General features: G+C 40.5%; 1 protein-coding gene across 3 annotated transcripts in view; it reads right to left on the bottom strand.

Moving 5' to 3' along the window:
* LOC103133186 (endonuclease V) overlaps positions 1-12,389 on the bottom strand; it is a 65,072-nt gene that overhangs the window by 4,285 nt on the left and 48,398 nt on the right. The window contains exon 9 of one of the 3 annotated variants that reach the window (XM_007544962.2): positions 5,390-5,942. The exons of 1 other annotated variant lie outside the window; for it this stretch is intronic. The gene's annotated coding sequence lies outside the window, so the exon portion shown is untranslated. Of the gene's footprint in view, positions 1-5,389; positions 5,943-8,201; positions 11,348-12,389 lie in introns of those variants that run through there. One more of the 3 variants, XR_001660931.1, reaches the window with a different exon arrangement.

Genomic DNA, 12,389 nt, shown 5'->3' with positions numbered 1-12,389 from the left:
TGACATTGAAATCTTGTTCAGAGTCAGAATCTGCAGGACAGGAGAGCATGCAAGCAATGTTTGATATGAATATTCCCAGGCAGACAGGCACTGGAGGGAAACCTGTGCAGGGCTGGATCAACCGGCTGTCCCAGAGGGAGAAGAAAGAGATTGTATGAAGGGGGAAAAAAAAAATAAAAAAGTTGGAGGCTGCAGTGGATATGTTTGTGTGCCTAACACTAAGTTATATAAAGATGAGGTGCGTATTTGTGCGCTGATAGAGAACATCCAGCTCTGCCGTAGCAAAACGTGAAACGGAAAGAATGAAAATAACTCGGTGGATGTGTGTAGACATCAGGGAGGAGGAGGGTGGATCCACTGGGTGTTGTCAGGCTTGACCCGGGAGCGTATGTGTTTGAATCCACGCATACCTACCTGCTCCTATTTTTCAGCTTAATTGGCCCAAATCTGCCATTCAGTGAGTCCGGAGCCAAGGACCCTTTGTGTGGCCCAGTGGGAGAGAGGGAACATGAAGTTACACACAGAGCTAGCTCTCTCTCTCTCTCTCTCTCTCTCTCTCTCTCTCTCTCTTTCACACACACATGCACACACACATGCACTCATACCTACAACCTGTCTAAAATCCATGTCAGAGCAAAGCAAAAGAGCAACAAAAATAAACAGAAAAGTTTGTCACATGTTTTTTATTTGTTTTACAAGAAAATGTAAAGTGTCATAATTGTGAAGTGAATAAAACTTGAAACAACTAAAGTATGGCATGCATTCATGTAGAGGGAAACGTCAGTGTTGAAAGAAATCAAGAGGTTCTGTTTACAGTTTTCCACATTCCTTAAAAGGCAAAACTTGCATCAGGGATGATCTGCTCAGATTAGAATAAAAGCTACATGTTTGGCTGAAAAGCAAAATTACTATTTGCGAAGGAAAACTGACTCCTCGTCACTTTTAACTCACAAATCCTGCAGTCAAACATGGCAGTGGCAGTATTATGGTGTGATGATGCTCATTCTTCAGGGACAAGGAAGCTGTACAAATCTGATATGGAAACAAATGGACCCAAATGTATCACAATCCTGGAAGAAAACATTTTAAAGGCTTCAAAAGACTTGAGATTGGAGGTTTACATCCATCAGGACAATGAGTGTGTCAGGATGGCCCAGTCAAAGCCTAGACCTATATCAAACCTTTAGTTTGTAGATGTGCACAGCTGGAAAAAGATATAAACCAGCTGTAGTTGCAGAAAAACAAAGCTGCGTAATGTATTGACAAAAGAAAGCTGAATATAAGTCCAAGCCACGACATTTTTTAAAATAAAACAATAAAACCATTTAGCATTTCCCTTCAGCTATGCAGTATGCACCACTTTGTGATGGTCTTCCCTCCTCAAATACCCCAAAACAAGTAAAAATGATTTTTTGGTAAAGTTCAGTAGGTGTAAATAGTTTTACATGGCTATTTTCTTTAGATTGGTTAAACAATGCCTGAATGTGAAACCTACTGGTTTGCAGATTCGTACGGTTTGCTCACCCAAACAGTTTAGATACAACAACCCTTTATATTTTGTCCTTTCTTATTCTGTTTCAGAATTATATTGCACAATTTCACACTAAGTATTAATTTGGGTCTTGTATAGTTGTTTTGTGTTCTAAATTTATGCATTATTGTGTTTTGTTTTGTTTTTTTCCTCTGTTGCTGTTAGTTTTATTTTCTGTGCTCCCACTGCACCTGCTTTGTTTCCAGTTATTTACTCCCTCAGAGTTTATGGAGTCCCTGAAGTTTTTTTCCCGTTGGATGCTTGTTCTTTCATCAGATGTGGTTTGGTCCCTGTTTTGCTTCGTTTTTGTTCCCATTTGGCATTTTGTTTTGTTTTGTGCATTCTCATTTCATTGCCAGCCTCCCTGCTTCAATAACACATTTATTTCGTCTTTTGTACCAGTAAATGAAGTTCGCTCTTCCCTCAGCTTCCTCCTTTGAAGCGTTCGCATTTAGATTGGCAAAAAGGGTTCAAAACACATACAGTGCCTTCCAAAAGTATTCATACCCCCTGGACTTTTACGTATCAAGCTAGATCAGTATTGCTCAAAGAAAGGGGTTGTCAAGTTTTGTACCTAAAGTCTAGAGAAAATCAGCTGAATTAAATGCATGACTTGTCCATTTGATGGTTTATCCAGATAATTAAAAATATTATTAAGTGCATTGGTAGGAAATAGTTTGTTTACATGTGCAAAATCATTGCGGGAAGGTATAAAATGGCAAAGCATCGTAATGACAGAAGAGCCAAACTGAGCTGAAGTTTGAAATAAAACTTTTTCAGCAGAATTTGCATTCAGGAGAAGGGGGGAAAAAATCACCAACTGTTATGGAGGTGGATCCATCTTGCTTTGAATTTGTTTTGGAGCCTGTGACACAGAGAACATTCCTCTGGCAGAGGTAAGGAGAGACTCAATTTAAGAGCAACAAATTATAGAGGCAAACAGCACACCATCTGCAAAAAAAGACTGGAACATCTTCTGCAGCGGGATAAGGATCCCCTGTGCATATTAAACTCCATAAGCAGCCGACTTCAGCTGCTCAAAATGAAAAGAAAAATTCAGGCTTGACCTCAAAGAAGCACCGCGCGCAGCAGCGATTTATGACTGAAAACGCTCTTTGGTTTTTGTACGTTTGGCTGTCTTCTCCGGTTTAGTGGCGAGCATACCGAAATCACAAAAGGTTTTCAAGTCTCTGCACATATTTTAAAACGAACACGCTCTGTTCTGCGAATGGCAACATTCTTTGGATCTGAGCACACACAAAAAAATCAAGCCTGGTTTGAACCTCCAAACCTGACATAAGGTGTTGTGATCAAACTGTATGGCTGCAAATGTAACTCGGATTGGAGACATCTGTTGTATTTACAGGGTACAACGGCACAAATAAGGGAAAGGAGTGCAAAGTCTCCGCTGCTGAATGAGCTTTGTTAACTGCTGACTGCAAGCTTAAATCAAGGTGCCGCAGTGAGAGCCAAGAGAGCAGCGCAGACAAAGTGTTTGACGTATGCCCTAATGATAATACCCAGCACATTACAGCTCGCCAGCCAGGATGACTGTTCGACTCAACATGACTCAGCTCTGCTATAAGGCTCACTGGCAAAGATATTGTTTTGCTGGAAAAATATTATATAATTTTTCAAAAAATAGTTGGAATTACATAAAGAAGCGGGAGAGAGAGAGAGAGATGTGGGTAACTTTTTTTTTTTCTTGGATGAGTAGCTTGGGACTGATTGCTCGGAGATGATGGAGAGAAACTGTAAGAGAGAAAAGAATTGAAGCAATGATTCAGCGGCGAGTTAAAGGCTGAGCAGAAGGCGTGCGGCCGCAGAGCTCGGAGCGACAAAGCCAACAGAGAGGAGACTTCAAAAATGAAAACAGAAGGAGAAGACCTGGGTTTATTCCGAACTGGAGACAGAAGATGAAAATAAATAAATAAAATGCAAACTGGTAAAGTGAGAAAAAATATTCTGGAAACAGCTGAGGCGCCGTGATGTGATCACAGCAAAAACACTTTAAGGCTGCTGTGGCAACGTTTTGTTGCAAACTGAGAGATGGCGACGAGATGACTTTATGGTTAGGTGCTTAGAGAGTTAATGTGATTGTCCCACAGAGTCACAAAAGGGAAACTTGTTTCAGAGTCATAGGAAAAAGCCCCTCATGAAAACGTGAGAACATGAATACACAATCATTTCACAGTTGAACGATTCAGGACATCAAATTTTAATAACAAAAGAAAACAGGAGTAAATAAAGAGACTGTGGTTGTAAAAATAATTATATTTATTGAGTTGAAAAATGACTCCAAACTACCTGGTTTAATTACAGGAACCTTCCCAGAAGTGGCCAGTCTGACTCCATGTTCACAACATGAGCCCAAACCAGTAAAGGTCTCGCTGTCTGAGCTAAGGTCAGTGTTCACCATTCAATAACTAGAACGAAACCTTGCAGAGAGAGCATCCACTCAAGAGCTTCAATTAAAAAAAAAAAAGCAACAAAGAAATAAAAAAATATATATGTGTCACATTTCCAAGAAAAGATTCCTGAGATTTCTGACATTTTTCAGAAAACATCCTGTGGACTATGGAAACAAAATTATGGTTATAAAGAAATAGTACCATGAATTCTGCTCCTTCTGGGAAAATCTTAAAAATCCTGATCTATATCTGGTGCCTAGATGTTGTTGGGTGTACAGAACTTTTTTGTCGCCTCCTTTGGATTATGTGGATGTTAGGGTTGTGATGGGAACCAGTGAGCCTCCGTGTCCAAGAAATGTGATCATTTCTTGTCCAAATAAATTGTGAGGTATCCTTTCACAACAGAGTTACAGTTAACCCTTTAATCTTGTGGCTTTTGAAGGCACAACTCAATGAAGTTAAAGGAAGCAGGAGAAACTCAACAAGAGCCTCGGCACATTGGAGCCAATGTTCTTTTCCTTTGACAATTTTATGGCTTATTCTTTGAAATTGCCAACATTTTTTTCATGTGAAATATGTATAATTTCAATTGAAAGAAAAATGAAAAACAAACAAATCAATGCATCACACCTGGTTTAATCATGACAGACATAATTCACTAATTATGTTCTTAGAGGAGAAAGAAAATCCAATTTGAAAAAATATCCCATCCTCTTCATTATATGACGACATTCAGAGGCCTTTCAGCTCTAATATTTGTCTTGCATGTGCACACAGAGCGAACTGTGCAGCAGCTCTGCAGATGCCTAGGAGGGGGACACCGTCAGGGGACAGCCAGGGAGAGGACACAGCTGGCCAGATGTAGATGAAACGGTCACCGGAGTTATGATTCCTGCATGCATGCATGCATCAGCTGGTCAACAACTGTGGCCTACATGCACACAAACACACACAAAGGCAGTTTTGCGCAGGAACACGATGGCCCAAACACATCAAAGTGCACGCTGTCAATTAGCAAGTCACCAGAAGCAGGAGGTGTGGCCTCCCCGCTCAGCTTCTTTCTTTAATCTCCATCCAGATGAGATCCACCTCGAGGCTTAGGTGCGGCGTAGCCGCTGCCGTAAGAAACACAGTCGGCTAATATTTGATGGCTGCAGACGCTGAGATCACGAGGAGCTGGGGACCACATGAAACGCTGTTTGATGGCTAAACCGAGTGGTGAGAAATGAGCCGGATGGAACCCCGGGGATGATGGGAACTGAAGGCACTTTATCATTTCTCTCTCTTGTACGTCATTCACCTGAGAGAATTGGAGATTGCTTTGGATCACCAAAAAGAGAAAAGCACGAATATGTGCTAATTCCCTGTGATTCTGTACGACCGAATAGCTGTGACAGCGTGTCGACTTGCTTAGTCCACAAAATGTTTTTTTTTTTTTTTTTTTTTTTTTTTTACAAAATACATCAAACCCCAAAGAACAAATAAAGGACTCATGTTTTGTGCTTGCACATTCAGCAGAGGAGACTTCAGGCTCAGTTTGTTGTCATTGTTTTCATGTCTGCATGCCTGTTTTTCGCTGACATAAAACATGACGTTAAGGTGCCATTTTCCTTCCGTTTAAAATAAAAAAAAAAACGTCCGAGAAAATATAGAGATGGAGCTGCACCTAAAAGTATTCGAACCCCTTTACAGACTGGGCAAAATGTAAAAACAAGCAGCAGTTTGCAATCAATAAATCAAACAAGAATGTTTTTTTATTGATTCATCAGATCTGATCTGATATTAATGAGTACAATAGTCTCAATCTTCTTCAAACCCCTTCCAATCATACATACAGTCCAATCAATTATAGTTATTAAACAGTGCACCAGTTTCTTTTCTTCGTTCAAAATGATCAAAAAGTTTCCAATCTAAGGAAACCCAGCAGATTGCATCAAGCCGACGTCTCCCCGTCCAGGAAAGTGTCACGGCTAATCAGAGCGGCAGACCAGACTTCGCTTCTGTGAAGAGGGGAAAAAAACAGAAAGAACATAAAGTTAGAAGGTGAAATGAGAGCAAATAATGCAAAATTGAAGAGCAGTAGGCGAATGTGGCAGACTGAGGGAGAGTGGAGAGTTTGTCCTCCGGTAGCCTAGGCCTCTGGCAGCATAAGTACAGAAATATCTCACGATAACCTAAGCCGGTCTAACTATAAGCTTTATGAAAAAGTAAGGTTTTAAACATTGTCCTAAAAGCAGATGGTACGTCTCTGCCTGTCGCTTGATTTCACAAGAACTGAATGATCTAAATCCCACTCTGCTTTTTAAAAAGCTGGGAACCAGGAGCAAACCTGCAGTCTGAGAGCAAAATGCTCTGTTAGGAACATATGGAACAGTCAGATCTCTGGTGTCTGATGGAGCTTCCTTACGAAGAGGTTTATATGTGACGAGAATCATTTTACATAACAAGAAGCTAAAGAAGGGAAGTTAAAACAGAAGAAATGTGATCTCTCTTTTTAGTTTTCATCAGAACTCTCGCTGCAGTATTTTGGATCAGCTGGAGGCTTTTAACTGCATTTCGTGGATTTCCTGACGGTGAAGAACGACAGCAGTTCAGGCACAAACTTGGTAGAGTTATCAAACAGCTGAATGACTGCACCCTTAAAACACCAACATAAAGTGTTTAAGAACTTTATATGAGTCATCAGTGACTTCTGTGTGTTTCATTGGGGTTTAAAGTTTAAACATAAGATGACATAGAAGCCACTGTAAACGAGTCTGGGAAATGGTTCATTTCTTGCAACACAGTTGGGGAAGGTAAAAAAAAAAAAAGTTGTGTCCAAATGGCAAATGTACTTCCATTGGGGATGCCAATACTTCTTCTGCTTAACATGTAAAAAAAATCTATATACATATTTCTTTTTTGGCAAAAACAAGAGTAAACAACACACTGCAGTCCACCATGTTTCTCTTTTCCTTTCCTCTGTACATGTACCTCCACATTTCCTTTCTTCTCGTCTTGATTTTCACATTGTTCCTGTGTGTTTTCCTCTGCGCTGTGGCAAGTTTGTTTCCTGCCTTCATGGCTTCTTGTTACTGGATCTGATGGTCAACCTGCAGCAGCACCCTTAGTTGTTATTTCTTATCCATCTGCCACCTCAGCGCGTGTGTTCCTGGCCAACTTGCAGCAATGCCAGAATACTAGTCTGTTCATGTTTTAATGTAAATATTTGCTGAAATTTTTTGGTCCATTTTATATTTTACAGAAATCTGGAATGGATCCAACACTTGATGTTCGTTTTGCAACAAAACAGTTAATTTCGTGGAAGAAGGTGGATTTCAAAGCTGAGGGAAAACTTTCAATAACTAAACAAGAAGACAGAAAGACAAAAAAAAAAAAGTGTTGGAACTGTCAGGGAGCACCGGGATCACTGGCCTCCGTCAGGGACCTCAGGCTCTACATAGCAGAAAGGAAAAGCTAACCAGCTACGTTTCAACAGCTCTGAGCCTCCAAACCACAGAGGGTACGAGGCAAGATGGTGGAGAAGATGGAGTGATTGCAGGTGGGAAAACTGCAGCGCAAACAGAGAACTGCTTCAGAGTAAAAAGCTGTCAGACTGTCTCTCAGAGTGTCAGCTCCTGACAGAGCAGCGAGGCCGAACCCAGTTGAGTCCTGCAGAGGTAAACCAACAGCATCAAGCCTGGCTAATTCTTAGCTTTCATGAGTTGTGAACAATGTTGAGATCCTAACAGCAATGGCAGCTGAAAACTATGAAATTTCATATCTGTACCTGCTGCAGAAGGGTCTGCAGAAGCCATTATTCAATCTGTGTTCATCCATCACTGTTTGGATTGGATCATCCACGAAACAAGGCATAAATTACTGTGATGAATGTTTATGTGGGATATCTGATACATTACCGTATTTTCCGGACTATTGAGAACACCATACTATAAGCCGCACCTACGAATTTTTTGAAAAAACAAAAAAAAACCAACTGGAAACGTACATGAGTCGCACCGGGCTATAAGCCGCTGGTCGCTCTTGGTTTTCCATAAGGATCCAGCAGAGGGCAGCAGAGGGTGTAGCCAACGCTGAACCGTGGTTTCGTTCACGCCGAGTTTACGTGCAGCGGCTCTTTTTCCCTCCTGTCAGATTGATAGTCTTCAACTTAAAAGCTGCATCATATGAGTTTGAAAACATTTCTCTGCCGTGCCTGCTGCTAGCATGTGCTTGTTCTAAATAAAAATTAGCACTTTCTTCTTTGATTTCCAATTTTGACTTCCAATGATTCACTTCCTGCTTAAGAGCCCCCTGGTGGTGGAAGAAAAATCCACAGAAAAGCCAAACTGGGCTACAAGCCCCATGGTTCAAAACGTAGGAAAAAAGTAGCGGCTTATAATCCGAAAAATACGGCATGTAAACTAAATTTGAATCTCTCTGGACAGTAAAGTTTTTGTCTTAGCTTAGATAATGTCTCTGCAGACACCACACACCCTGAACACAAATTGTTTAGACTTCCCTCTGAACAGAGCACTCCTGGTGAAAATGAGCCACTGCAAACACAGTTCCGTTTCCCAGGCTGTTTATCTGATGGATACTTAAACATCCAGAGTGGCCAGATCAATATCATGCATGATCAATACCTCTTTTGTAAAAGGTCTGTACACACACACACACGCACACACACACTTGCACACGCGCGCACACATGCATATTTACAATAAGAAAAAGCTTTCATTTTTCATATTTTGCTTCCTCAAAGCAAAGTGGAACTGAAGGTAAATTCCTTGTTTATGTGCAACTTGGTGAGTAAAGCTGATTCTAATATGCATACAGTAGGCATCTCCACCTCAACGTCACACACACACACACACACACACACACACACACACACACACAATTACACACACACACACACACACACACAGCTTTCTGATTGCAAGACAGCTCCTTGTTATTAAAAAAAAGATTACTTCAGCCCCAACTCTTTGTAATTGTCTTCATAGTCAAAGGAGCAGGATAGATTAGGCTAATTTAAGTCATTCTCAGACTAAAAATGTCTCTTTTGATTGCTCCGTTGATTTACACAAAACGCAGCAAAATGAGCCTGAGGACACAACCTCTGCGAATTAATCAGAGACAAACAATTTATTACTTTGATACTCTGCCTTGTTGCCAAGATTGCTGCTCTCGGGCCTCCACGGCAGCTCTCTCCCCTGTTGATTAAGTTACACGATCCTTTTACAAACTTTGGTGGAGATTAAACTCAGGAGGACTGGAAGAGAGAGGCTGAAATTAAACCGTGGACATACCCAAGCAAATCAACAACTTTTGAGCAGCGTAAACCTCATAAAAACGTCCCCAGAATCTTAAGAAGCCTCTTTCTGTCCCACACGTCTTAAGAGATAAATGATCATCTTGCTAGATTTATTTAGCATCTGGTATCTCTGTTGGATTTGAAGGGGATTGATGAAGGGCCCCTCAAATGGGTTGTTACTTTGTGGAAAAGGTGGTTTAAGTCCAAATGCAGTTTATGTTTCCATCTTTCAAAGAAGGGTAAAGTGTTCTGGATTAATGGTCATAGGAAACTGAGAGATCATTAAAGGATAAACTGAAATAATTTTTGTTAGCAAATTAAACAGATTTATCACTTAAGTCCAGTCTGCTGGTTAGTATTGTAGATGGTTTTCTCTCTATCAATAAGTGTTTTTCCAAGCAGATAAAAATAATCCTTATCCCTTCAGCGTGACATAATGTGACAGTTCAGGATTATGATTATGAAGAAATATTCTCAGCATACGTCACCTTTCAAAAATGTTCCTCACTCTTAATCCCTCCACATTTTGTCAAAGCAGCAAGTTTTATGACATTTCACAAGGACTCTGTGTAACAAATCAACACAAAGGAGTGCATAATTGTGAAAGTCGAAGAAAAGGATAGATATTTTTTTTAATGGTTTCTAGAAATAAAATTTTGAAAAGTATGACATGCATTCGTAGTCCCTGAGTAAATACTGCGCACAGATCTTTCTAATTAAAGCTCCAAGTGCAGCAACAAGTGTTTTAGGGTAGGACTCACTTTTTGTTCTTCTTTGAAACAAAGCTCAAGCTCATCCAGGCGGGGAGCGAGGGGGCAACTGACGAATGTTCATGTCTTTAACAGAGTCACAGTCAGTAGCTTGGGACTTAAATGAAGATAAATAAGTCCACAGAGCAAAATAAAGGCAAGACAATTAAGATTGCCTTTGTTTTCTAGCGATTTGTGTGTTCCAACAAAATACTGTGGCAAAATAACAAAGGGGAACCTTCATGGCACGAACATATAATCACAGGAAACATCTATTAAAACGGATAATAAAATTGCCTGAAAAGCAAGTTCATACAAGAACTAACATGACTGAAATGTCTATTACATAGGATAGAATAGAAATATCCTTTAATGTTCCAGGGAAACTCAGGTGTATCAGCTGCAAAGTGACAAATAGAAGCAGACAGAAATGTAAAGATAGCAATAATAATAATAATAATAATAATAATAATAAAAAGGAAACTGAGAGACTGTACAGAAAGGTAAAATTTACAACATAAGCTATAGATTGATGCTTGTTATTTAGTTTGCATAACTCATGTTTCACTTTGTGCTAATCTGTGATCAAATACGACTAACACCGTTTTATCGAGTGAGGCTCAGAGCTGCATGTCTCCATCAGGCGTAACACGATCATCTCCCTCTGTAGCAGCAGCACAGTGTTTCATCCAGGGCTTGTGGATGTGTGCAGAGCCACCTGCAGTCTCCATCAGCTGATCCGATGACCCTTCCTGCTGATCAATGCTGCCCCATCTGACCGCTTCTATTCCTGGACACCACTCCTGCAGATTCTGACCCCTTCCCTCCCGTCTCTCTTTTCCGCTTCCCTCTCTGGGACCGGCCTGGCACAGCAGCGCGCACGGCCAAGTCTGACGCATTTAAAGAGAGGTACAGAGAGACGCACGTACACGGTGCAGGCTTTAGTGTTTGCGCAGCAGAGTGGTCCCATGTGCAGCTGTTATACCTTTCTGTGCCGTCGCACATAAAGCATAAAACCGTCCTCCTCCCTTACAGATATTAACAAATGACCAGCTCTCTGTGGCAGATCGGGGACTTTTCTGATTTATTTCTGGAGCTCCAAGTGCAAAAAGGCTGAGTGACCCAAAATTATAATGAGAACAGAATCTAAAAAGAGTCACTCTGACCCATATCTAGTTTAAATATGGGGTGAGTGCATGAAGAAGATACGGTTCATCTCCATTTCGTCTTGGCCCAGACTAAAACAGCCGCGCTTTTGAAAGTTACCGTTCACACAAACACACATAGATGGACCTTTAAGGGGTCTTCAGAGACCGCCGCTCTTTATCTTCAGATTCTGCAGCGCAGCATCCGCAACCTAGCATAAGAAGAGAGGAGGCAAAGTACAAATCATTTAGTGGAATACATGAAATTTAAAATCTATCCTAATGGGACAGCTTTGTTTAAGGACAAAAAGAGCTAAACTGTCAATCTTCGAGGCCTTTGGGTCCCAAAATGCTGTTGATAATGTGAGAAATCAGTCATTTGCCAGTCAGATGATACTCTATGTGTGAAGTCCTGCAAGAGCAACGGTTTACCAAATATGCCAAAGGGTTAAGTGAGCTCAGATTGGACATGAGATAACACTTCCACTCAGAGCAGAATATTTAAAAGACCTTAAGTCTTAAACTTAACAGTGACAGAAATCCCTGAGACTGTTCACATGTGTTACTGCATGCTCATGAATCAAGTTTTAATGTCTGTATTTGTTTCTAGGGTGTTTTTTTTTGTAGGTTTTTATTTTTGCAGGTTGACACACAATGATGCTACTAAACTTAAAACAGTTTTTGGTAGTAATAAAAAAAGGAAATGTGGACAGTAACAAAATAAGTCAAATTCTCCTCCTTCAGGAAGGAGGCTCAGTTGCAAAGAACACATCAGTGTAAATCTAACCTCATGTACACAGTTGTTTACAGACCAACAAATCATGTCTTGATTACAAATTTAACTAAATACTCTTAAAAACCCTGTTGAATTTAGAGTAAAGTCTTCATCCTGTAGCCGTTTTCAGTGTCCTAATTGTGGAAGCATTCACTGTCCTGCATGTGTTTGGATGCTTCACATTTCCAATACACCTGATTTTTGAAAAATGACATAACTTTTCACTGATTACACAGAAGATTGCTAGTGGTCCTTTAAATCAAAGGTTTCGGAGCAATGCACCTCTGAAACCCTCAAGAAATTAGACCTGGAGCTTATTTTGCCTGAACTTGCGTCAAAACTGGCTGTCCAAAGAGGTTGTGCTCCTTCCACTGCTGCCTTGTTGACCAAAGCAACTTAGTGAGGTACAATCATGAAAATGAAAGCCAGGATTTTTGGCAATAACAATACCACAGATTATTTTGTCACAGTGACTTCAC

The sequence above is a fragment of the Poecilia formosa genome, unplaced genomic scaffold (genome assembly GCF_000485575.1).
Source record: "Poecilia formosa unplaced genomic scaffold, Poecilia_formosa-5.1.2 Scaffold11, whole genome shotgun sequence".
In the NCBI taxonomy this organism is placed as follows: Eukaryota; Metazoa; Chordata; class Actinopteri; order Cyprinodontiformes; family Poeciliidae; genus Poecilia; species Poecilia formosa.
This window is presented reverse-complemented; position numbering and strand designations above follow the sequence as displayed.